This window comes from Pantherophis guttatus, chromosome 2 (assembly GCF_059756535.1).
Source record: "Pantherophis guttatus breed Tessera chromosome 2, ASM5975653v1, whole genome shotgun sequence".
Taxonomy (NCBI): domain Eukaryota; kingdom Metazoa; phylum Chordata; class Lepidosauria; order Squamata; family Colubridae; genus Pantherophis; species Pantherophis guttatus.
In genome coordinates this window covers 85,108,105-85,133,692 of record NC_142064.1, presented here as the reverse complement: position 1 = coordinate 85,133,692, position 25,588 = coordinate 85,108,105, and positions in this window count along the sequence as shown.

The window sequence follows — 25,588 nt, the reverse complement described above, 5'->3', positions numbered from 1 at the left end:
GTGGGAGGGCCCAGATCCCGAACAAAGAGAACCGGTTCGGTGACATCATGTCGTCACCGCTACCGGCTCAGCTGAACTGGGCCGAATCTGGAGGAACCCACCACTGCAACAGTTCTAAGGGGCCAGCCAGTGGTGGAATCAGCAAGTTCTCCGAACTGCACACAAAGTTAACAACCAGTTCAGCTGAACTGGCTGAATCCCATCTCTGCATTGCTGCCTCAGTGGGGGAATGCTGGAGCCTTTGCAGCCAAGCAGCTGATTGGCGGTTGGATCAGCCTCCTGGAATACCGCCAATCAGCTGTTCCAGGCAGTGGGGATCGCTTCTGCCTGTCACTGCCACCCGACACCAACTTCCTCCCCCCAGGTATGGCAAACCCCCAGCCCAGTCTGTGATGCAATATTCTCTCTATAAGATGCACAGTCATTTCCACCCACTTTTTTTGGGGGGGGGGAGTACATCTTATAGTGCAAAAAATACGGTAACTTTGATTATTTTTTTTTAAGGAGGATGGATGAACAGTTTTTGTTCCAACTAACTTTCATGTGGCAACTCAGGTTTTGTGGCAAATTTCCTTTACATTCTTAGACAGGAGGCTGGAATTCATGTGCGTTCAGTTTTGTCACCTGAGACATCTCCAAAACTGAATCTAAACAAGGGATAAGAAATGATTCATAGGCAAACAATGTCCCGTTGGTTTTGGAAAGTCTACATGCTTCCTCTCGGGAACTCAATTGTCATCTTTTGGCTGAGAAATACCACTGTGAATATGATTAATTCTTTACGCAGTCTTTGTGGCACTTTTACTCTATGGCAATCAATGTGCTTTTTTATTCTCAAGCAAATAAATAATGAATAAAAGCAGGATGACCTTCTTGGAGCAATAATTCCAGGATTGTTTCTATTCTCTTAAGATGGGCATGAAAAGCTATGTGCATGAAAAATACATACAGAAAGTAAAGAACATGAGCATTCCCAAAAGATAGCTGTATTTGAAAGACTTCTTGCTAAATATTTTGATTTTTAGTTTACAGTTGTTCATGGTTCTTGAGCAAATGAATTAAAAAATAGATTATCTGTCTGTCCCAGGCCAAGCACACAAAAACACAAAGAGAAATACTGCAAACTTTACTGATAGGTTTTGTAAAGTTTGTAAATAAACCAAGGAAATCAAGCAAACACATGTATAGCAGAGAAACAGATCCCCCAGATGTTCAGCGAGCATGTCTTTAAAAGAGGTTCAATCCAAAACAGAAGGCACAAGAGTGATCAAACAAAGTTCAATGGTCCAGATGTTGTAGAAGGTTCACCAGCCTGTCCAGGCCCAGAATCAAAGCCACAGTGCTTTAAATCAGGAGTAAAGGTCAGTGGTGTTATTCAGCGGGTTCTATCTGATTTGGGTGACTAGGTAGCGGCGGCTGCAGGAGGCTACTTGCTGATCAGGAGTACAAAGCTACTGCCCCAAAATTGCTTGTGCAGCATTTTTGTAAACAAAATTTCTACATCTTGAAAGGGTGAGAAAATCAGGAATTTCTGATGAGTGTCGCAGGAAGAGGGGGGGGAAAGAGGTCAAATGATGAAACATTGTCACAATGTCATGACATCACAACACAAATTCCAACCATTACATGCACCATACTTGCATGTAATGTTGCAGGTACAATAGGATGGAGCCAGGGTGGGCTGCTGGGAGTTTGCAGGGGTTCAGGAGAACCTCTAGCTAAAATTCTGTGCAGTTTGGAGAACCCCCAAATCCCACTTCTGGTTGGCCCCATCCACCCCTCCCCTCCCAGGAGTCCCCACATGGCCCTTTTTGGATGCAGGTAAGTGCAGGGTGCGCGGAAGCTCAGGGTGGGCGAAAAACAGGCCTACCGGAAGTTCAGGAAGGCCGGAAGCAGGCCCATTTCTGGTCTCCAGAGGGCCTCCCAAGGCTTGAGGTCAGCTTCCGGAGCCCAGGGAGGGCAAAAATGCCCCCCGTCATGTGCAGGAGGCTGACTAGGCCATGTCCACCATGGCCACACCCACTCAGCGACTGGGCAGAGAACCCTTGCTAAAATTTTTGAAGCCCACCCCTGGATGGAGCTTGTGACATCACAAAACCCATTTTGTTATTTGGTGTCATCAGAATTAGTAGTGGATATGTATCTCTGTGTGTATTAAATATATAACTATTGTGTGGATTGCTCAAAAATTAATCTGCAGTTCAGTTCTTTCAGCTTTAAATCTAATGTGTGTGATTTACAAACATCTTTCTACTGTAATTTAGGTATACAGTACCCATTAAAAAAACCCTGAAATTGTTCATTTGAATGCATTTCTTGAAAAATATTTGTTTCTAAGTCAAGGAACACAATTACTTTCAAGGCATTTAAACCCTTGTAAAAAATATGATTTCTGGAAGAAGCTGATTATTTGGGTTTTCCGGTTTTCTGTTAAGTCTGTTGTAATCTTCTCCTTGATGTTTTCTCTTAGATCAGAGGAATTGGTTTCCTGTCTTTTTTTAACAAGCACTTGTTTTGCAACACATATTGGAAAATGTTGTATTATTTCATCCACAGCTCCTTTATGTAAGGTGCATTCAGAGAGGTTATCTGTAAATCATATTCTTCATTGCCCTTTGGTTAGCAATTTAGAACTAAGAAAGGCTGTATTTAACCTAGAGGAATTGTCCCAGTAACACCACTGCTATTTCAGATAATACTCGATTTAGCCATTTTTCAAAGCTTCCATCCACTATAAGATGCTTCGGCTTTTACCTTATTCTCAGAATTCTTGTTGTTTTTATATTTACTTTCTTATTACAAACTAGCGGAAGATCCTCATGCATTTTGGTAAGTATTTTCTCTAATATAAATGTGTGTGTGTCCCTATGTTTTAAGTTATAGACTTTCATTAAATTCTGTAAACTGTGGATTTCAGTAGGCACTTGTGTCTTAAATTCTCCTACTAATTATCAAGAAATATTGTAAACATTTTGATGGTATATACTTTTTAACAGGGGTGAAATGCTCCCGGTTCAGACCGGATCGCCCAGTCTGGTAGCGATGACCCTTTTCAGTCTGGCTTCAGTCTGGCTTCAGGCCTGGCTACAGCACAGAAACTGCTTTGGTCACGCTGATGGATGATCTCTGGTGAGCCTCCATCTTGGTGCTACTTGACCTCTCAGCGGCTTTCGATACCATTGACCATGGTATCCTGCTGGGACGACTAAGGGAGCTGGGAGTGGGAGGCACCGTGTTACGGTGGTTCTCCTCCTATCTCTCTGGTCGGTCACAGTCGGTGTTGGTAGGAGGACAGAGGTCAACCCCTAGGCCCCTCATCTGCGGGATGCCTCAGGGCTCGGTCCTCTCTCCCCTCCTATTTAACAGCTACATGAAGCCGCTGGGTGAGATCATCCGACGATACGGGGTGAGGTATCAGAAATACACTGATGATACCCAGCTGTGGGTAACGTCAATTCAGTGATGCAGTGGATGTGATGTGCCGGTGCCTGGAGGCTGTGAGGGTCTGGATGGGAGTCAACAGGCTCAGACTTAACCCAGACAAGACCAAATGGCTGTGGGTATTGCTCCTAAAGACTATGTTGACTGTCCATCCTTGGTTCTGTGGTGGGGGGGAGAAATTGTCCCCCTCAGAACAGGCTCGCAATTTGGGTGTCCTCCTAGACTCACAGCTAAGATTAGAGCAACATCTGACAGCTGTGGCTAGGGGGACCTTTGCACAGGTTTGCCTAGTGTACCAATTGCGACCCTACTTGGATCAGGAGGCTCTTCTCATGGTCACTCATGCCCTTGTCACCTCATGGTTAGATTATTGCAATGCGCTCTACATGGGGCTACCCTTGAAAAGTGTTCGGAGACTACAGTTGGTCCAGAACGCAGGTGTGCGAGCTGTTGTGGGTGCACCTAGGTACACCCACATTACACCAATTATCTGTGATCTGCACTCTGGTCACAATTCAAGGTGTTGGTTATTACCTTTAAAGCCGTACATGGCTCAGGGCCAGGTTATCTTTGAGACCGCCTTCTACCGCATAGCTCCCAGCGACCGGTAAGATCCCACAGAGTTCGTCTCCTTCGGGTCCTGTCAGCTAAACAATGCCGACTGGTGGGCCCACGGGGGAGGGTTTTTTCTGTGGCTGCCCCAGCTCTCTGGAACCAGTTACCTCCCGAGGTCTGGACCATCCCCACCCTATTGGCCTTCCAAGGTGAAGACCTGGCTTTTTCGGCAGGCCTGGGGCCGTTGATCTCGCTCTTGCGATTTGGCGAGATCCGGCCATGGATGGTATGAATGAGTTTTAATGTTTTTAATGTTCTTAATTTTTAAAATTTTTTTATTAGGATTTTAAATGTATTGTGAGCCGCCCTGAGTCTTCGGAGAGGGGTGGCATATAAATTGAATTAAATTGAAAATTGAAATTGAATTGATGGAGGTGGGGGTTCGGACAACTGGTAGCAAAAATCCCTGCCCCCCCACTCCATTGCCCAGCTGAGCCGCACAATCATCAGAGGCTTTTTTTTTAATTTTTAAAAGCATTTTTTCTACAACCTCTTTGGCCGAAAAAATGCTTTTAAAAGTTAAAAAAAAAGCCTCTAATGATCACGCAACTCAGCTGGGATCATCAGAGGCTTTTAAAAGCATTTTTTCTACAACCTCTTCAGCTGAAGAGGTTATAGAAAAAATGTTTTTAAAGGGAAAAAAAGCCTCTGCCGATCAGGCAAGTCAGCTGGGATGGTCAGAGGCTTTAAAAACATTTTTTTTACAACCTCTTCAGCCGAAGAGGTTGTAGAAAAAAATGGTTTTAAAAGATTTTTTTTTAAAAAAAGGTGGCCACGTCCACTCAGTCATATTACCACCACCACCACCAAGCCACGCCCACAGAACCGGTAGTAACAAATTTTACATTTCACCATTGCTTTTTAACCATTTTACGAAGAACTTCTCTATAATAATCTAATTCAGGGAGCATTTGGACATCAAACAGAGATAGTTCATTTTATCATTATTCAGTTGGTCTACAATAACGTGCTGTTGTATCGCTTGTTCTTCAAGCATTTCGTTCTTCTATAGAAAGGCTTCTGTTTTTCTATTTTATTCTCCTGGTGCTTGAGAATTTAAAAAAATTTTTTTTTCCAAATCTCTCTCAATATACATATATTTTAAAAAATGCTGAAATAATGAATGTATCCAGCCATTAGGTTTGGGGTCATATAACTTTTCATGCTAAAGATGGTATGCATTTAATTGGTAAATCCTTTCAATAAAAGTTCCCGTGGTATTTCAAATTACATTCTATGGATACCAGGCAGATTATGGATATACTATTCAGACTATTTTATAGTATTTTACCTTTCAATTGCTGAGATGTACAGCATCAGGCCTTTTTTTAGGGAGCTTAATATCTCTACAATAAAGAATAGAGCAGAGCTTTGAGATAGATTTTCATTAAATAATCATGTGATTTTAGAATTAATTCTAGGTATAATCTACAATTCTTTCATTTGGCCAGAACTTGCAAAAAGGGCTTTACTGTTGTTGTGGCCCATTATTTTATATGTGAACATCTCCCATTCAACTTTTGTGGCATATGCTATGTGACTATATTGAGACCACATATTACCTATATAAATAGGAAGGTAGCCAACTCTGAAACTTCCAATTTATTACATAATAAAAGGATAAATTCGGTAAGCAGAGCTGAAATGATAGGGACAATTATCCCTCCACTGGGAGCAAACATCTAACAGTAGCTAATGAAATTACAACTGCACTCACACAATTAAGTATCAAAGTCCTGGCCATACAAGCAATCGTCTTACAAAATTGATGGCCTTGGGCATGATATTAGCAGAGGGAGGAGGGATTTGTGCCCTTAAATGCTGTATACGTACAACTCATAACTGATGTACCTTATACTTTTCTATCTTTGAGGCTACTGATCAAATTCAGCAGGAAGTGATAGCACTTCATACTGTAGAATTTAAGCCAGGACTAATATCTTTTGGCACATGCTTGTCTTTATTACCTGATTACTCTTGGTTAAAAACATTATTAGCATTTTTGACTTCACCATTATAATTAGTGGATTGGCTTACTTTCAATATTGTTATTTGTTTTATCTTTGCCTGTTGGAGAGGAAGATTTCTAGAAGTATAAAAATCAGATAAAGGAGACTGAGGGAGTTTGAAATCTAAAAAGGTAAACTAAATGCTTATAGCATGTGTTTAGCTCATAGAAGTTGTCTTTATAGTGTAACTGTTGCATAACAATGAATATTGTTGAATAATAATTTGAATAATAATGAGGATTCTGGAGTCCTTTCCCAATTTGTATCTTTCTGATTGCCCATAGCTTCTAAACTGATATAGCTAATGGTGAGACAACTTCCCTCCAGGGGTATCTATAAGGAGGTTAAAAAAAATATCAGAATAGCAGTACAATCATGTGATCAAGTTCCTGCTTCTTTTAAATGACTGTTGCATGTTGGAGGAACATGGAAAGAAGCAGGCTCCATTTATGTGGTTGTAACACTACCTCTTTATTCTCATAGGAGCAGAATAACAGAATCTTAAAAATATGTCTAAAACCCTTATTGCCTCCTTTTAAAAACAACAAGTCAAGGTCAGGTTTCTTTCTCACACTTTCTATGTTCCCAGGGCTAAACAACCATTTTTCCTTTCCCTCCTCCTCCTCAAGGCTAGAGCTAGATTTCTCTACATGCAGTCACACAAAATGAAAAAAAAATGAGTATATACGGATATGGTTTTTGAACTGTTATCTCCCAAGACATTTCTAAATTCATATGTATCTTTAAATATACTTTGTATATTTTATGAGCCGGGAACCGTAACACAACAATTGAAGTACAGAATCAGACTATTCTGTTCTAATTAGCCCAGTTGTCCAAAATAAGTAAGTCAACCTCACCTTCTCAAAGATCAAAATCTTCTTCAAATACAATTTCGAAAGCTAACAATGGTCTCTTCTTCAGAGTGGAAAAGAAATCTGATTAGCAATAACATCTTACCTAGATGCAACAAGGTACAAACAAAGGAAATGAAAATCAGCTTGAATGACACATGGTAATCAAGCTATCACAGGAGGGTGGAATTGAAATCACAGCTTGATATGACAGTATGAATTTCTTGTACGAATCTACAGCATTCTCCTCAGGTGCTAACAACATAACACTTGCTTAAGATGAAAATGTAGTATCACTAATACCACTGCTTTTTGTTCTGAGATCAGAGACTGGTTCTTGATATTTGTGAAATAAATGGGGCATTGGAACATCCACTCATTTCCCTCAAGAAATATTGTTAAACTCATTAAAACACATTTAGCTTTGCTCAGAATTCCCCTACTAATTAATCTAAATAGACAACTGTAAATTTACATTCTTTTGTTGGAGATGATAGGCTAAAACGCCAAGCATACTAGTTATTACAAAGTTTTATATTGTATTGAATAAGACTTTGAAATAGGAGTTGTGATTTTAAAAATAATTAAGTAATAAAAAGAGTACTGGTTTATTAATTACACTTTCCATTCAAACAAAGTATTTGCTGAAAATTCAAAGAAAAATTATGTACTAACCAATCATCTGTAATATCACACTGTACAATGTGAGATATTTTAAATTATAATCCTGGTATCACAACACTGACTTTAGAAAAGTTGCTTTTAATAATAAGATCAAGTTATAAATTATATACTGTACGTTTACAGTGCCAAAGAGGTGACACCAAATGTATTCAATCACACTAACTGCTTCTGTCATAAACTGACTGTGAGTGGGGTCAGGGGAACCTGAGCAGGAGGAAATTGTCAGAAAAGGTTGTACTAGTAACATAGTTAAAACAACTGTACTTTTCTCTATCTGGGAGAACTAAGGAAAGCAACCTTTATTCCCAGTTCTGCATCAGATCTTAGAACAATTTATGTAACAAAACTAACCTAGAGACACTCCAAGAGCCCCTACAAGCAAACATAGGAAAATTAACATGTTGCTGCTGAGGCAGATCAGTTTATAGTTAATTCACATCAAAGGTTAGCCAAAGGGTTGACAACCTCATCCTTTTAGCTTAGCCTACTGTCTCACTGAACAGTCATAAAGACCTAGAATGAACTGATCTATTGGGAGTACTACACCACCAAGGTATGACTCAAGACTCAACAGAGCCTTCTCTGTGGCGGCGCCCACCCTCTGGAACAACCTCCCCCCAGGGATACGTACAATACCAGATCTCCGGACTTTTTGTTGGGCCCTGAAAACTTATTTATTTCACCTAGCCGGGCTGGCTTGATCCCACAGTTTTGGTTAAATTTAATTGATTTTAATTGGGTTGTTTTAAATTGCGGCCAAAAATATTTAATTATTTTTAAACTGTTTTTAAATTTTGTATGTTCTTTTTTATTCTGGCTGTTCACCGCCCTGAGTCCTGCTGGAGAAGGGCGGTATACAAATTAAAACAAATAAATAAATAAATTGCTTAAAATAACACACACACACACCATAGCACACAAAGGGAGCTCCAACATACAGTTTGTCTTCCCTGGCACTGGAGAGAAGCTTCTCTGAGCACCTGCAGGTTTGAATCTAGTCTGAGTCAGAGAAAAGGAGAGTACATGTAAAAATTATCGTACCAATCCAACATAATGTCATGTTGGTTTCATTTTTCAAACTGACCATCTCAACTCTTTGAGACCTCATCCTTGCGCAGAATCATGCTGGTTCTCATCAAGAACCAAAACCTGAAACTAATAAAAAACAATGTGTAGTTCAAATTCAAAATTATAGAATATGGTCTCCCATTGATTCCTATCGATGACTCACAAGCCATATCTCCAGATACCAGGAAAGAATATATTGGTGCTTATTCCAGAATTGTATTCATAGGGACTAAAATGTGTCTATTTATGAACAGCATTTGTTAGTTTCCTATTTGCCAAAGGTCCCTGCCACTGAATTTCTGAAGCAGTCCTCATTGCTGAAGAAGCCTGTCAGATGTAAATGCCTTATTCCCTAATGTGTAAATAATGTATATATGGGATATCAGGGGTTAACTTATTCTTTGATTCTTAATGTATTCATAATTCAACACTCCCACTCTTGGCTCCACCCTTTGTATATATAAGGAGCCACCTTCACCATTTTCTTTGCTTCTATCTGTGAATATTCAGTGAATATAGAATGCCTATTATAATTAAAGAGAAATATATTTAAACCTCTAACTCTTATTATTATTATTGAGTCTGATCCTGAAAATTTTGCAACAAGCTGGTAGCAGAGGATGGTTAATTGACTCAATAAATACCTAAAAATGTCTAAGAAAGATAGGCCCAACACCAGGGCCTACAGCAAAGAAATAGAAACTGAACAAGAAATAATCAACGAACCCACAAACGCGATTTCGAGAGAATCCGAAGAATACACCACTGAAGAAGAAGAATTAATAAATGAAAATGATGGCCAGGAGGAAATCGAAATAGAAAATAACGAACTCAGGTCAGAGATATTGAAGTTATTAAAAAGCCAGAAGAATGATGAAAGCCTCATCGCGAACCTCCAAGAAATGCTGAAGAACAGCGGAGCAGCGAGAGAGAAAAACATCGCTAAAGAGAAACCCAAAGACCAAAAAACTGTGAGTGATATGACTACAGAGAAAGTCGTTATGAAAAAGAAAAAATGTGATCCCGCGCGAAATTTTGAATGGCAGCCATCTTGGTTTCAACAAACCTCCAAAGTGAGCGAAGCAGAGCCAATCAAAATGCTCAGTTCAAAATTTCTGGCGCGAAAAACGTTATCAGACAACGAAAGTGAAAAGGAGGATTCAAACTCTTCGGAAGAGCCAGAATCAGAAAGTGAAGACGACTTAACGAAATCCCAAGTAAAGTCAGCAATGAAGACGCTTTTTGCTGCATTTGGGCCAAAATTAAAAATTTCCAAAGCGCCAACGAAGAAGCAAGCGAACAAGCCGATACTTCAAGACCTGCACGCTCCCATCCTGACTTCGAGAGCGACGACGCCCGAGCCCAGAGAGCCATGTCGATTCCGCCCTACACCGCAGACTGAAGCAAGTGCCAACGCACCCAAAAGAAAGAGAAGAACAGTCGCCGCCATCAGAACTCCTAAGACCGAGCCAGAGACCGACTCGTCTGAAGAGGAGCGGAGCGAGCGAGCTACAATGGAGAGAACCTTCCACGACGACGCCAAAGAAGAAATGAACAACGCGCATGTGCGAAACTACGTAGACAGTCCGGAAAGACTTGAACTGGCCAGAGAACCGCGCAGACTCGTTGCGAGCATCCCCATGCCGTTTTGCAATTTCCTACACTTGCGAGACCACGGACTACCTCAGGTTGTAAGTAATGGACAAAATAATGTGGGTAACTTACCCAGTGACTTCCCAAAACTTAGGGTTGATGGCATTAATTTGCAAGAATGGTATCAACAGCTCCAAGTTGTCTTTATGAAAGAAAATTTACTATTTTTTATCACTAGTCCCCCAAGAAGACCTTGGACTTTAAAAATAGATTGTTTACACCATAAGGCATTTTTCTTAATAATATCTAGCGTGTCTCCTGCAATGTATCATAGCATCAAACCAAATCTAACTGTTTCAGAAATAATTCAATGCATGTTTAATTTGTTTCACAGCGATAGTGTAGCTACCACCACAAGAATGTCTAAGGACTTCTTTTCTTCCAGAGTAAAACCAGGGGTTTCCATAAGTGAGCATTTAATATCTTTAAACAAAATAAGAGCTGAGCTGCATTTGAGGGGGGAAGTGATTTCAGATCAAACAATGAAAAGTGTTATTATCAACTCACTTGATTCATCATGGGATAGTTTTATGTCACACTTAGACACCATCAATCTAGGATATTTATCAATAGAAAGTCTGTCTAACAAATTGATAGCAGAAGACAATTCAAGAAAAAATCGTTATAGCAATCACACAGAACACAAATCTTTTAGGAAGGTAGCTTTCCAAGAAAAATATAATGAAACTTTTAAATGCCACAATTGTGGGTCCAGGGAACACAATAGAAGAGATTGTCCCAAAATTTCAAAGGAAAGACATAGGTCAGAATATAGGAATGAATACAATTATAGACAGTCTTCCACAGATAGACATAAATATAGAAGCCCACCAAATTACAGAAAAAGTAGAGGGGGCAGAGAAAATTCAAAAGAGAGAAAATCTGGTTCACTGAATGGACTAAATAAACAAGACAGCACTAAAACGCAACAAAATGAGAACAATAATTGGCTTATTGATTCTGGGGCAACTAATCACACCACTAATAACAAAAATATATTGTCTTCATTTACAGAAGATAAGTTTGTAATAAAGGTAGCTAATCAAGAAAAGGTTCAAGTATTAGGCAGAGGGAATGTGACCTTGCCTGGTCTAGGAAAAATAGAGGGGGTATTGTTAATACCAGAAATACCTCATAACATACTAAGTGCCATAAAACTAAGCAGAGATTCTGACATCAATATAGTTTTCTCAAAGGGAAAAGCAACTTTAGAGAAGAATAAAACAAATGTAGGCACTGTGATGATTAAAGGAGGCCTACCCTATCTGATAACAAAAGAAAGATGGTTACATAACATTGATTCAAATATGGAAGATTGTATTGAGGCAGATGATGAAAATATTAGTAACAGTGACAATGATGAATGTAAAATATCTCATGATCACACAGATACACACAATGAGAAGAAACCAAAAATAGGTAAACCAATTCATGACGAGTGTGCTCACATCTTACATAGGAAGTTAGGACATGCAAGTTTTCCTGTAGTACAAAAAATGATTGAACACGCAGAAGGTGTCAAAATAAAAAATTGTGAAAATTATTTGGAATGCTCAGTATGTAAATCTACTAAACTAAAAACTAGTCCCAGGCCAAAAAAATCCACCAGATCAACTAACAAAATTTTTGACTTAGTACACATGGACTTAGTTGGCCCATTAACTCCATCAATCACTTATAGAAAACGTTACTTTCTAACAATAGTAGACGATTACAGTCGCTATGGTTTTGTTTACACATTGAAACACAAGGATGAAACCTTTCAAAAATTTAAGGAATTTTACAAACGCATAGAAACACAACATAATATCAGAATAAAACAAATTATGACAGATAGGGGATGTGAATTCATGTCTAAAGAATTCTCCCAATGGTTAAAGGATAGAGGAATGCTACATTACACGTCTAGTCCATTTTCTGCGTTCCAGAACGGGATTGCAGAGAGAAAGAATTCCACATTACAAACCATGATTAGGTGCACATTAGAGGATGCTGGTTTAGGCAAACAATTTTGGTCAGAAGCCTTACATTATTCAAATTACACTCAAAATAGAACCTGGTCCAGTATTGTGAATAAGACACCATATGAGGTGATGTATAATAGGAAACCAAAATTAGCACACATGCACATATTTGGGGTCACTGCAGACGTACACATACCTAAACAGTTGAGAAGAAAGGGAGAAAACGTATCCAGAAGACTAAGATTTATGGGATATGAAACTGGCACCAAAGGGTACAGATTCATTGATAATAATAACAAATTTATAGTTTCCAGAACAGCTGTGTTCCATGAACAGGCCAACTGGTCTAAATTACATCTTAATGAAATATTTCCAAATAAATGCAAAGATACAAAATCTCGTGAGGAAGGGACAATAGAAAATCAAAATATCAACAAAAATAAAAACAAAACCAAAACATGGACAAATAGTCAACACAAAATAAAGACAGACACATTAACAAAAAAGGAAGCTAGATATTTGCATGACTACCATAGCAAACCTGAAAGAGCTATTAGGAACAACAGAAATCAAATACCAAATAAATACAGAGATTACATAATGCATATGGATGGTGAACAAATAACACCTAATACATATGAGGAAGTATTAAAACTCCCTCATGAAGAAAAGGAAAAATGGGAACTAGCTATGAAAAAAGAGATGGAAAGTTTGCAAGGATTAAATGTATTCACACCTGCGATTGCACCTAAAGATAAAACAATTATTGGTACCAGGTGGATTTATAAAATCAAGAACCTAGAAGGAGGCAATACCCTATACAAAGCTAGATTGGTTGCACAAGGTTATGCACAAAAATATCCGGAGGACTATACTGACACGTACTCCCCCACAGTAAGAACAGAGAGTGTTAAAACAGCTCTAGTAGTAGCATCCGCACTCAATCTTGATGTATTTCAATATGACATACAGACTGCGTATCTACACGCAAAACTAGATAAGGAAATATATGTAAGAGCACCTCACAGTCAATACACTAATAAAAATGAAATTTGGCTATTGAACAAGAGTTTATACAGATTAAAGCAATCTGGCAAAAGATGGTACGATTGCTTGGTAAAAGTACTTAAGACCATGGATTTCAACGCTACCACTGCTGATAACTGTTTCTTTGTCAAAAAGAGTGATGATTACATTGAATTTGTATTGATTTATGTAGATGATATTTTATATATAGGAAAACACAAAGAGAGAAGAGAAATCTTTGTAAACAAGCTAAATGAACATTTCTCGTTGAAATCTCTAGGTAAAGTAAACAAATACCTTGGTGTACAAATTAACAAAACTAAAAGGGGATTCAAACTTACTCAGAAAGATAAGATTATTGAACTTCTAAACAAATGCAATTTAAACAATGCCAAACCCTGTGACACTCCTATGCGAACTGATTTCCTTAGAAATACTGATGAATCTTCCCCTGAATTCAAGGATAATACATTTTATAGATCAGTCATAGGTTCACTTCTTTATATATCTAATTGGACTAGGCCAGATATTGCATTACCACTCAATTTATTATCAAGGCACGTTAGCAAACCAACAGTGTATCACTGGGAAGCTGTCAAAAGAATTTTAAGATATCTGAAAAGTACATTAGACTTTTGCCTAGTATTAGAACCTAGTGATAATAAAGAACCAAAACTTACATGTTACGCAGATGCGGATTGGGCTGGAGATATATCATGCAGAAAAAGTACTTCTGGTTATATTTTTCTGTTAAATGACTGTCCAGTTTACTGGTACACTGGTAAACAAGAACTGGTAGCCACTTCAACCACAGAAGCGGAATATGTTTGTTTATCCAAAGCTGCAAATAACCTTGTATGGTTTAATGATTTAATTTCAGATGTTTGGAAAAAACCTGCTTTGCCTTTTGTTATGCATGAAGACAATAAAGCAGCCATTGAAATATCTAGATCCGATGCCATTGGACAAAGATCCAGGCATATAGATATAAAATTTAAGCATGTGAGACAATTGTCTCAAGATGGATTTATCAAAGCAGTACATTGTGATACCTCTGAACAATTAGCTGACATATTGACGAAGCCTTTACCCTCTAAACAGCACAAATACTTAACTTCCAAATTGTATGTCTTATATTGTCCTGAATCTGAATGTAATTGGTGTTGTATAGCGAACCGGCATTTAGAGGGGGATTTGTCAGATGTAAATGCCTTATTCCCTAATGTGTAAATAATGTATATATGGGATATCAGGGGTTAACTTATTCTTTGATTCTTAATGTATTCATAATTCACCACTCCCACTCTTGGCTCCACCCTTTGTATATATAAGGAGCCACCTTCACCATTTTCTTTGCTTCTATCTGTGAATATTCAGTGAATATAGAATGCCTATTATAATTAAAGAGAAATATATTTAAACCTCTAACTCTTATTATTATTATTGAGTCTGATCCTGAAAATTTTGCAACAAAGCCTCATTCTGAAGCTACACCATCTTGCTTTCCTTTGGTTATCAAGACAGTAAGATTTTAAGTTCATCTTTAAGGATTCTGCAAAACACCATCTATATTGAAATTCTGAATCTTCCTGAATCTGTGTCTGATTTCAGGGAGAGACAGGTTTTCCAATAATTATCTAGGCAAATGATGCTGAAATTCTATGACAGACACCAACTGGCCTCGGGAGAGCCATGTGATCTGTTGTTTAGCTTGGTACTGATAATCATTTTGATTGTAGTGTTTGCCCAAGGCCCTAAGATTAAAATTGGAACATCATCAAGAAGGTTTAATAGTGTAAATATCTGAGGGTATTATTCCCTGCCTCAGATAAAAACAGGATCAAAATTGAATTTGTAGCATAGACAGTACAGATAAATGCTGCAGAGATCTTAATGTGCTTCTGTGAGAACAGAAATGAGTTTTGTGCCATCAAATTACAGATTTACCTAATTACCGTATATGTTGCTCAGAGCTGGTTTGATTGGATGGTTTATAAACCCTGTAAATGAATTATTTCAGGTGAAGTTACTGGACCATCTGATACATGGTCCAGTATCTAATATAATATCTATTCAGAATCTAGATAGGTCTCCGCTTCAATTACTGCCTCCTGGACTGGTCCAATCCAAATTCCTCATGATAGAATCAGATGTGACCCAAAATGCCATTTATTTATTCAAGCCTGGATTATGTTCTTTAATCTCTCATACAATGGGCTTGTCTAATAATCTCTGCTAAACTGCAGTCAATATAGATGTTGATCTTGTTGGGTAAGTGATGGATGGTTTATCTCTAGAGTTTTAGCTGTCTATTAGTTACAGTTAAATTTGGGTGATCCTCAGTTAACAAGTTCTAGGGACAGCATACTATATCCATATGAGCTGAATCTAGTTTCTAACAATGCTAGGCCATGGAAATGGACTTTGAATCAGAGTCTGCAGTAAGGCAAATATATTGGAACGGACAAACCATCTAAGAGCCTTCTCTCAGGCCCAGTTTCACACCATTCCATCAGTTCTGCTGTAAGGCAAATTTAACAGGATCTCTTATGAAAATCATACTTGCCCTTGTTGCAAACAATAGCCAAGCTATTACATATGTCCTAAAATTTTATAGGGATCAACACATTGTATCCTGTTTGCCTTCACCAAACAGAACAGGTAGGGCAAGGACCAGTGGTGAAATCCATGTTTTTTACTATCGGTTCTGTGGGCGTGGCTTGGTGAGCGTGGCAGGGGAAGGACACTGCAAAATCTCCATTCCCACCCCACTCCAGGCAAAGGATACTGCAAAATCCCCATTCCCTTCCTACTCCTGGGGGAAGGATATTGCAAAATCTCTATTCCCAACCCACTCTGAAGCCAGCCAGAGGTGGTATTTGCCGGTTCTCCAAACTACTCAAAATTTCTGCTACCGGTTCTCCAGAACCTGTCAGAACCTGCTGGATTTCACCCCTAGTAAGGACAAAATTGATTGCTTACTGACTGGATGAATATATCTGCTTTATTCTACTATCAATGCCAAACTTACTGGCAGCTTGACTTGATTACTCTATTAGAGTACAATGAAATAGCCATAGGACTTCCAATTTGGATTGTAAAATTCCAACTGACCACTAGATGACAGAAATGGGCTGTCAGGAATGGGGATTTTCCCCCACCCCCCATTCCCCACTAGTGATTCAGTCTTCTGGAGACATCCAAACATTATTGTGTCAGAATAAAAATGCAGGCTTCATATTATTTCAGAGACGGTTAGTTGGTGCTATGTAGATACCGGTACTTTAAGATACTAGTGGAGAAATGACAAATGTGCTACTAGATTACAATCCCCATGGCACAAACTGGCACCAAAAAGATATGTTTAAATTATATTTCCTTTATTAGAAAATTCACAAAAGAAAAAAAAAACATGGATGGATATTGGATTTGGACAAAAGTCATCAGATTCTTCTAGAATGTAGATTTAAGGAAAAAATAATTATGATTCAACTGCTCAAGGTTTTGAGCTCTCTGTCAATAAATGACCATTTTGCTTTCTTACTGCTCCTAGAAATTCTATATATGATTTCCCCACCCCCCTGAATCATAAATAATTTTTACTCTTCGATTTGAATTGTGCTGTGTCTTCCTTCTATCAGCCATTCTTGTTCCCAAGACAAAATGCCTCCAACAAGATCTTTCTTGATTAGTTAACTTCAGGGTGGTGAGGAAAGTTCTGCTTGCATAGGATTTTTATTAAATGTCTCTCCAGGGTTTTTCTATTAAAGGTATTCGGTATTAAAGGTGTGATGTTATAGTCATCTCAGTGTGGTTCTGATAGTCTACAGCAGGGCATCTGTTCATGAGTGAAGGAGTGCATAAGAATTTGGTTTGGTGGTCTGGAAATTTTACTAATAGTAGGGGAGCTCTTGAGATTTATCTGATTAGAGCAGAGTTCTCTAAGTGGTCAGTATCAGCCCCCAAGAATTGATGGAACTATCCAAGGGGTTGTTGCTGTTATAGTTATTATTACTTTGGTTCGTTGAACAATCAGCCTAATGTTCAGACTGCATTTGGCATTTTTATCCATCTATCAAGACCTTTCCCAGTCCTTCCCACTATATTTGATGGTGTTAAACGTACTGTCACAGGATGTAAGCTATTCTCAGTAAAGTTGCCTTTGCAATTGGCTGATGGTGATTTTGTCAATGCCAATGGTGTTCAATTGGTGCTTCAGTTGTTTTGGGATTACTATTACTATTCCTAGTTTTATAAGTTTAAATAGTATTTATTAAATTATTTTCATATAATAAATGAGGGTAGATGAACAAGCTTCATGAAGGGGTTGATGAACTGAAGAATTTGGAAATCTCTGAGGTACCCATTATAATTTATGAGGTAAACCCAACATAAGACGGCAGGACTGTGGAAGCAAGAATCAGATAGATTTCAGTAAGGAGCTAGAAATTAAATGTCATATAATTATTTGTTCCTTTTACCTTACTTCTAACTTTTTTAGTTTTGCTGCAGGTCAAGTGCTCCTAAACATGGATTGTAAACCAGTAAACAAAGTAGACAGTTTTATAAAAGATAATTTATAGGTAGAGATATATAAATTAATTTTATAACTTTTATGGTTGCTATGTTTACAATTTATTTATTCTCTTACCTATAATCTTACAGTTTCAAATTCATTCTCTTTCTCTCTCTGTCTCTGTCTCTCTGTCTCTCGTAATAAATATTTCTTTCATTCATTCATTTCTAAAATTAGGGGTACAGTTCAGAATTTTGGAAACTGTAATAGATATCTCCAGCTATGTTTTATTACTAATATCTATAATAGTAGGATAGGTATAATATTCTCTGAAAGTTTAAATATTTTCTTTCAAGATTTTCTGTAGACTGGACTGAGTTGCCATTTATTAGATAAGCTACTAAGTATTCTACCGTCTGTTGATTATTTAAGTTCTCCTGTTTCTTTTTTCAGCTTCCTCACAATCTCTCACATCCTGTTAGTGAACTTCAGGCCACAAAGATAAATTGTGGCCTGAAGACAGCAGGAATAGACAGCATGCTATAACCTATCCTGAGACAAAATTTGCACACGGGCATATAGGATGCAACAACAGATAATGAGGAGACACCTACAAAAGTCAGAATCCAGGTCTTTTAACAGTTGTAGCAAATAATGCATGTTGTTTTAAAGTGATTTTTTTTCTGTTTTATTATACATCGTTTACTGTCTAGACCAGGACTGCCAAACTTCCAGCCCATGGGCCGGATGCGTCACGCGCTGGCCATGCCCAAGCACGGTTTATTGAAGGGGGAAGAAAGTCCCTATACATTACGTGACGCTGCCATGATGATGTGAGTTTGACACCCCTGGTCTAGAACTTAATACATGTATACTATTTTACATTACTAATCTTTAAATATAATTAATTCATTTATAGGTGCCTAGGAAGGATGAAAGATATCAGATCCATCCAGAGTCAGATTCTAATGACGTTTGAGAATTTCAGATAGAACTGACAGTTGCCAAAAATTAAGATTCCTATATTAATTTTAGAAATGTATCTTGTTTAACCTAATTTTGGAAGGCTCTAATAAGAGCCTTGGTAGTACAGTGGTCTAAAGCACCCTGTTATTAAGACCAGCTGCCTGCAATTACTGCAGGTTCGAATCTTGCCAGGCTCAAGGTTGACTCAGCCTTCCATCCTTTCTAAGGTAGGTAAATTGAGGACCCAGTTTGTGGGGGCAATAAGCTGACTTTGTATAAAATATACAAAAGTATGAAGGCTATTGCTTAGCGCATTGTAAGCCGCCCTGAGTCTCCGGAGGAGGGCGGCATATAAATCAAATTAAAAAAAAAAAAAACCTGAATGAGTGTAGAAAATAGGTTTTTTTAAAAAAAACAAAATGAGAAAATCACCTATAAAATTAAAATCAATGGAGCAATTTTACTATTGTAAAAAATGACTTGCATTGAGATACCTAGTTAGCAAGTTCTCCAGGCTAACAAGATGAAATCTTATGTACCCTTTTATTCATAGATAGTGGGGAAAAATATCCATGATTAAGGACATTACCACCATTTTCGTGTGAATTAAGGCTACAATAATCTATCATAATCTATCATAATAAAAAGGGGAAAATAAAATTCTGCTCCATGATTATGTTATTATCCATATTTAAGTTTAGTGGTAGAAGCCAGTCATATGCAATCTACAAATCTCCAAATATGTTGGGACTCTAATTGGTGCCTAGCAATTTTGGAACTTGCAGTCCAGATAGACTGTAGACTTCCAAGACTTGGAAAACCTTAGATTGGAAAAGACTCAAGACAGGTACCACAATATTAATGTCATTGATTATTACTCATATTATCAGTTGACAGCTTTAATCTGAATCTTAATAAATACATGTTACAAACAAAAAAGGGTGGGTGGGCAGCAGTTTTAAATAAAACAAAAAGTCAAAGTGAGAATTGGAGCCTGAATAGCTCAACAAACTAAGCACTGTAATTTAACACCAGCTGTCTGCAATTAAAGTAAGATCGAATCTCGCCAGGCTCAAGGTTGACTCAGCCTTCCATCCTTTCTAAGGTAGGTAAATTGACGACCCAGTTTGTGGGGGCAATAAGCTGACTTTGTATAAAAATATACAAAAGTATGAAGGCTATTGCTTAACGCACTGTAAGCCGCCCTGAGTCTCCGGAGAAGGGCGGCATATAAATCAAATTAAAAAAAAATAATTGGATGCTTGTTACAGACTATAATTATATAAAATGAAGTATCTCTACCCTTATGAGTAGGGTTGGATGTTGGGGGCAGAAGGATATAAACATGTATGTTCTTAACAAGCTACCATTTAGTAAATAATAGATTGTTTTGTAAGAAGTGACAATTCATTATTCATCTACTATAGAAGGATCAGTGTCAGTATCGGGGGACATACTCTGCATTCAGTTAACCAATTATAAATTCAGCTCTGGGGCATAATTTTGCTAAGAAATTGAACAAGCTTCCTACTTGTTTTAGTGGGAAAGGTTGAATTTCAAGAAATAAATGTTTAATTTAAATCAACTTACCAACAGCTTTATTTAACAGAATAGCCAGCAGGCAATTAATACAGGTTATCTACAGTCAGGTCATTTAGGCAGCAATTTCACTTGGTGTAAATGTCTGGATCAAAAATACCAGAGAGAGCACTTTTTACAATGACTTGTCTCATTGCAGTACTTGCTCAGAAGATAAATATTGTGCTCAATTCATTATTTTAATATTCTCGCAGTGTGAAATGGGCAATCCAAGTGTTCAGAGCTACTCAGCCATGGCGTTTTACACAGACCTGCATTACCTGAGAAATCGCTCATAGCAAATTTGCCCTCTTTGTGCACAGAGAATTTTTGGCTAGATTTGGGAATCTTTTTCGCAGCGATAGGTTTACACTAGTATTTTCAGCTGAATGATGCTCCCATTTCCCTTCTGCTATAAGAGAGTCCTGAGCTGCACTAAATATCCTTCAAATTTGATTTTCAGTTAAAAACTAGTCAACCAAGGATATATAATTCATTTTCTGAAAATGTATAAATAGCTGTCTTCAGTTCCATTCTGTTTATGGTACCATGTCTTCAGCATCAGTGCCCTCACTCAAGCTTTTATCTTTTTCTCTTTCATACAAAAGTAATTAATTTCTTAGTAAGTTCACATATGGAAGGAGGGACATTAGTTAATCTATTTATTTCTTTATCAGGTACCATATTTTAGTTATTTGTTAGATTTAGACCTGTCTTTTACCCAGGAACTCATAGTGATGTACATAGCTTTTCTTCCACTGGTTTTCCACACAATAATCCTGTGAAATGGGTAAAGGTGAAAAAGTAATAGGGCCCAAAGGAACTCAGTGAGTTTTTATGGATGAAAGTGGTCTGGAACACGGGTTTCTCTGCTTACCTTAACCACTGCACCACACTATGTCTCTTGATAAGATAAAATGGTTTAGTCTCAAGCAGACAAAGGACTTGAAAGTACATTTGTCAGCCTTTCAAGATGGGCCAGATTAAGAAATAGGCTCCACGGATTTGATTGGAATTCAACTTCATTGAGATACCCTAGAGCAGTGATGGCAAACCTTTTAGGCACCGAGTGCCGAAAAGAGAATGTGTTTGTGTGCGTCTGGGCCGCAATCCGGAAGAGGAGCAGCCCAGGGTGCATGTGCATGCCCAAAAATGAACTTCCAGTTTCAACTACTGAAGTTCCGGTTTCAACCAGCTACTCTTCCAGGTTTCTGGCGTGCATACGCATGTGACAATCAGCTGGCCGGCATGCATGCTCATGAAGGAAAATGGAAGACCAGGTCTTCTAGTTTCCAGCACTGCCGCATGCAAAAAGGCCAGCTGATTGTTGCGCCCAGAAGAGGAATGGGCAACACCACACATGCCAGGTGACATGGCTCCATGTGCCACTTTGGGCATGCGTGCCATAGCTTCGCCATCACGGCCCTAGAGACTGGTGTAACAGAAATGCTACAACAACATATAGAATTAAAACCTGAGTTGTTCCTATTGGGTATTCTACCAGAGAAAATCAGTAAAGAAAATATATACTTGAATATACATGTAATAACTGCAGCGAGGATAGTATTTGCGCAAAGATGGAAAGCAGAGAAAATCCCTTCAGAGGGGGAAGTAATTAAAAAAGTATTAGATTGTGCAGAAATGAATAAATTGACTTTGATAATTAAAGAAAGAGAGGAATCGGAATATTTTAAGATATGGGGACAATTTTACCATTGGTTAGAGAAGATATATACATAGGGTAAGGTTGCAATGAAACAATGGAAGAAGAAAGGGGAGAGTGAAGATAGATAAATGTATTAATAGTAAGCAAGAAATATGGGGAGAATGTTATAAATAAATGAATAATGTGGGGAGAATGTTATAATAAATGAATAGAAAATATTAAGAAGATTGGAGAAGTAAGAAGAAGTCACAAAAGATGTACCTAGATGATACACTGAAGAATTGATTATGTATTGTATGTTTGTTTGTCTATAAAATAAAAAAAATATACAAAAAAAAAAAAGAATTTTGAAAGACTGACAAGATTTTCCTTCTCTCCCACTTATATCCCAGAAATTCAAGGGAGGGTCAATTAAGTTGCTTTCTAATTCTCTCTTCTTGTCCTGGGCTCAAATCATGTTTTTCTAACAAATGTTAACGTTTCCTCAAGGGCATCTCTGGTTCTCTACAACTGAAAAAAAAAAAAGACAAACCACTCTACAAATGAAATTGTTTTCTTTTTAGTAACACAGGTAATTAAAACAGGTAAGAGAATAAGATAAGGATAACCGGGAGAAAGGCAATTTCATTTTGCATTCTTTTTCTAGGAGGTTAGTACCTATTTGATCATGATTTCATTTTGAAGGTGGAGCAACATTAAAGAGAATGTGAAAAGACAGGGCCTTGTGCATCACTCTTCCCAGTCATGGGGACTTGGATATTTTTTAACTTGATGTAAAATTATATATATATATATATATATATATATATATATATATATATATATATACATACATACATACATACATACATACATACATACATACATTTGGAGGCTTCTTTTGGAAACAGTTAAATAATTTGTCAATTGGTATAAGCCAAACCTCTGGTAAAGCAATGTTGTCTAGTTTAAAAGTACTTATATTTATTGCTTATGACATTCAGGGAAAGTGAAGACCCTTATTTTTAAGAGAATGAATTTTAGATTACTATCTATAATGTTCCCAAGCTTGAGTATATCAGAAAAGTTGACAGGGAAGCAAATTCTGATTTGACATATTGGAGCCTTGGTGGAGAATAACTTCCTCATTTTTAAGGATGTGTGACAATATGGTATATAACAGAGATGATCTCAAAGATTGTACCACCCACCTATCACTTAATCTATTATTAAAGATAATACATGTCCAAGTGTTTGCACCAAGTATTTGAATGATTTAAGGGTACTTGTGTACCCTTCAGGGCTAAGGAACTGGCCTTCTTAGAAATCTTTATCAAATCCAGATTTCTAATTTACTGCTGTTTTAAATAGTTGGTTTATCATGTTCGCAAACTCTATATTTCTATATTCTTATGAGCTACATTCTTCTGCATTCCGGGCGGAGAGTTGTTAGTTTATACTTGATTTTCCTGGAGCAAACATTTCAGTTCTGCTTTAAGCAGCAACTTATCTTGGGCATTTTGCATTGTATGTCATATGGAATGTTGTCTCTCACTTAGTCACACCTGAATTTATTTCATTTTCCAGTCTGGATTACTGCAATGCACTCTACACATGGCTGCCCTTGAAAACATTCAGAAGCCATCACAGATTCAGAATTGTGCAGAGCATAAGTGATGGCTGCCCTAGGTTTACTCGTGTAACATTGGTTCCCAGTTTCCTTCTGGATGCAGTTCAAGGTGCTGGTTGTCATTTTGAAAGCCCTATGTGGCCCAAGGCCAGGTAATCTGTGGGACTGCCTCTCCCTAAGGACTTCTACCTGTCCTACCAAATCAGATAGGGCGGGCACACCCCTAGTCCCTTTCCTTCCCTCAAACATTGCCATCTAATGGGAACTAGGAAGGTGGCTTATCAAGTGGTGGGATCCTGCTGGTTTGGTATGAACAACCAGTTCAGTGATCACGCACTTTGCGTGCATGTGCACTTGATGCGCTCTGCGCATGTGTGCACAGTTTAAGTAAAACTTACTTTACACATTGCTGCTGGGGCATAACACAGCTGAGGCACGGCAATCCGCTGTGCCGCGTGAATCAGCTGACAAGATATAGGTGAGTAAACCACAGGGGTGGGTGGGTGGGCCCAGCTGATAGTTGGAGTGAACTGGTTCGCTCCCAGCTGATCGTCGGAGCTACTGGTTTACCCAAACCAGTTCGAACCGGTAGAATCCCACCCCTGGGCTTATTCATCGTAGCCCCTCTCCTATAGATTGTTTTCCTGAAGTTCAGCAGGCCTCTACCCTCCAAGCCTTCTGAAAAGCACTAAAGATCTGGCATTTGTTATGTCCTTATAAGGACATCCGCCCAGATTGGCTGCCAGCCATCGGGTGGGAAAGCTTGAATCCCTGTCAGGGGCGGTGCGACTGCCGGAGCGAATATAAGGAGAGCTCCGGCAGCGCACGGCCAGTCTTGTCTTGTCTTGTTACTGTAGCTAATAAAGTTACTAAATGTATCGAGCTGGTCACGTCTTCATTTCCTGCGCCTGATCTAACAGCATTCCTCTCTCCCTCCCCACCCTCTCTCTCTCTCTCGCTTGCTCTCCCCCCCCTCTCTCAAACACACACACAGAGTTTTGGTGAGCATAAAGCATTGGGCTTTGACCATCTACTATTTCTCTTTTTAATATTGTCTTATTACCTATGCAAGACACAAAAGCCTTCCTAAAAATGAAACTGATGTGGTTATTGCTTTATGTTGTACAATGCCAGGCAGCCATTTAATATATTTTAGAAAGTTAGAAAACTCTAAAACCAAGTCTAAGAGAGAATCTGGTGGGTACCAACGAAGGCGCCTATAGACACTGATACCTAATTTTGTAATCAACAAAGCAAGCTAATATAGCAATAGCAACAGCAAAAATGTAGACTTATATACCGCCCCATAGTGCTTTACTGCATAGTGCTGTTATTACATGTGGAACATTGCCCATTACAAAATATGCATGCTCCTAAATGTGTGTATAGCTCTAACAATTCACACACAATAGATACATTTGCTTTCAGGATTCTCCATGTAGGTCACTGTTGGAGATAAATAATATTGCCTTTGTGTTGGCAGAGGATATGATAGAAGGATTTCTTTTTTTTTTTTTTCAACAGTGCCTTTAATCTGTAAAGAAATATAGCTTTTGACCAAGAGGTTCCTTTTCTATGTAAAAGAACAAAGCAAAGTGCCTTGCTTTTATCAAGTGTTCATGAATAGACAGCTCAGTAAAAGCAATGATGTTGACTTTTGGATATTTTCCTGATCCCCAAAATGGTAGATAGATTTGGAGGTGACATAGAGTTGAGGCCAAGGTTAAAAGCAATCACCCAATAAGACACATGATAATGCAGTTTCTATATAATCTTAAATGCTATTGTGGCTATGAAAATTTTAAAAATAGTTTCGTTCAGGGAACTATAGCTTGAAAAAATAGATTCTTATGCTCCCATTTGTCAGCTTTGGAAGCCATATTAGGCCAGAAGCTCCAATGCTGCCACCTTCTCATGTGTGGGAAAGTAGGAGGGGGGA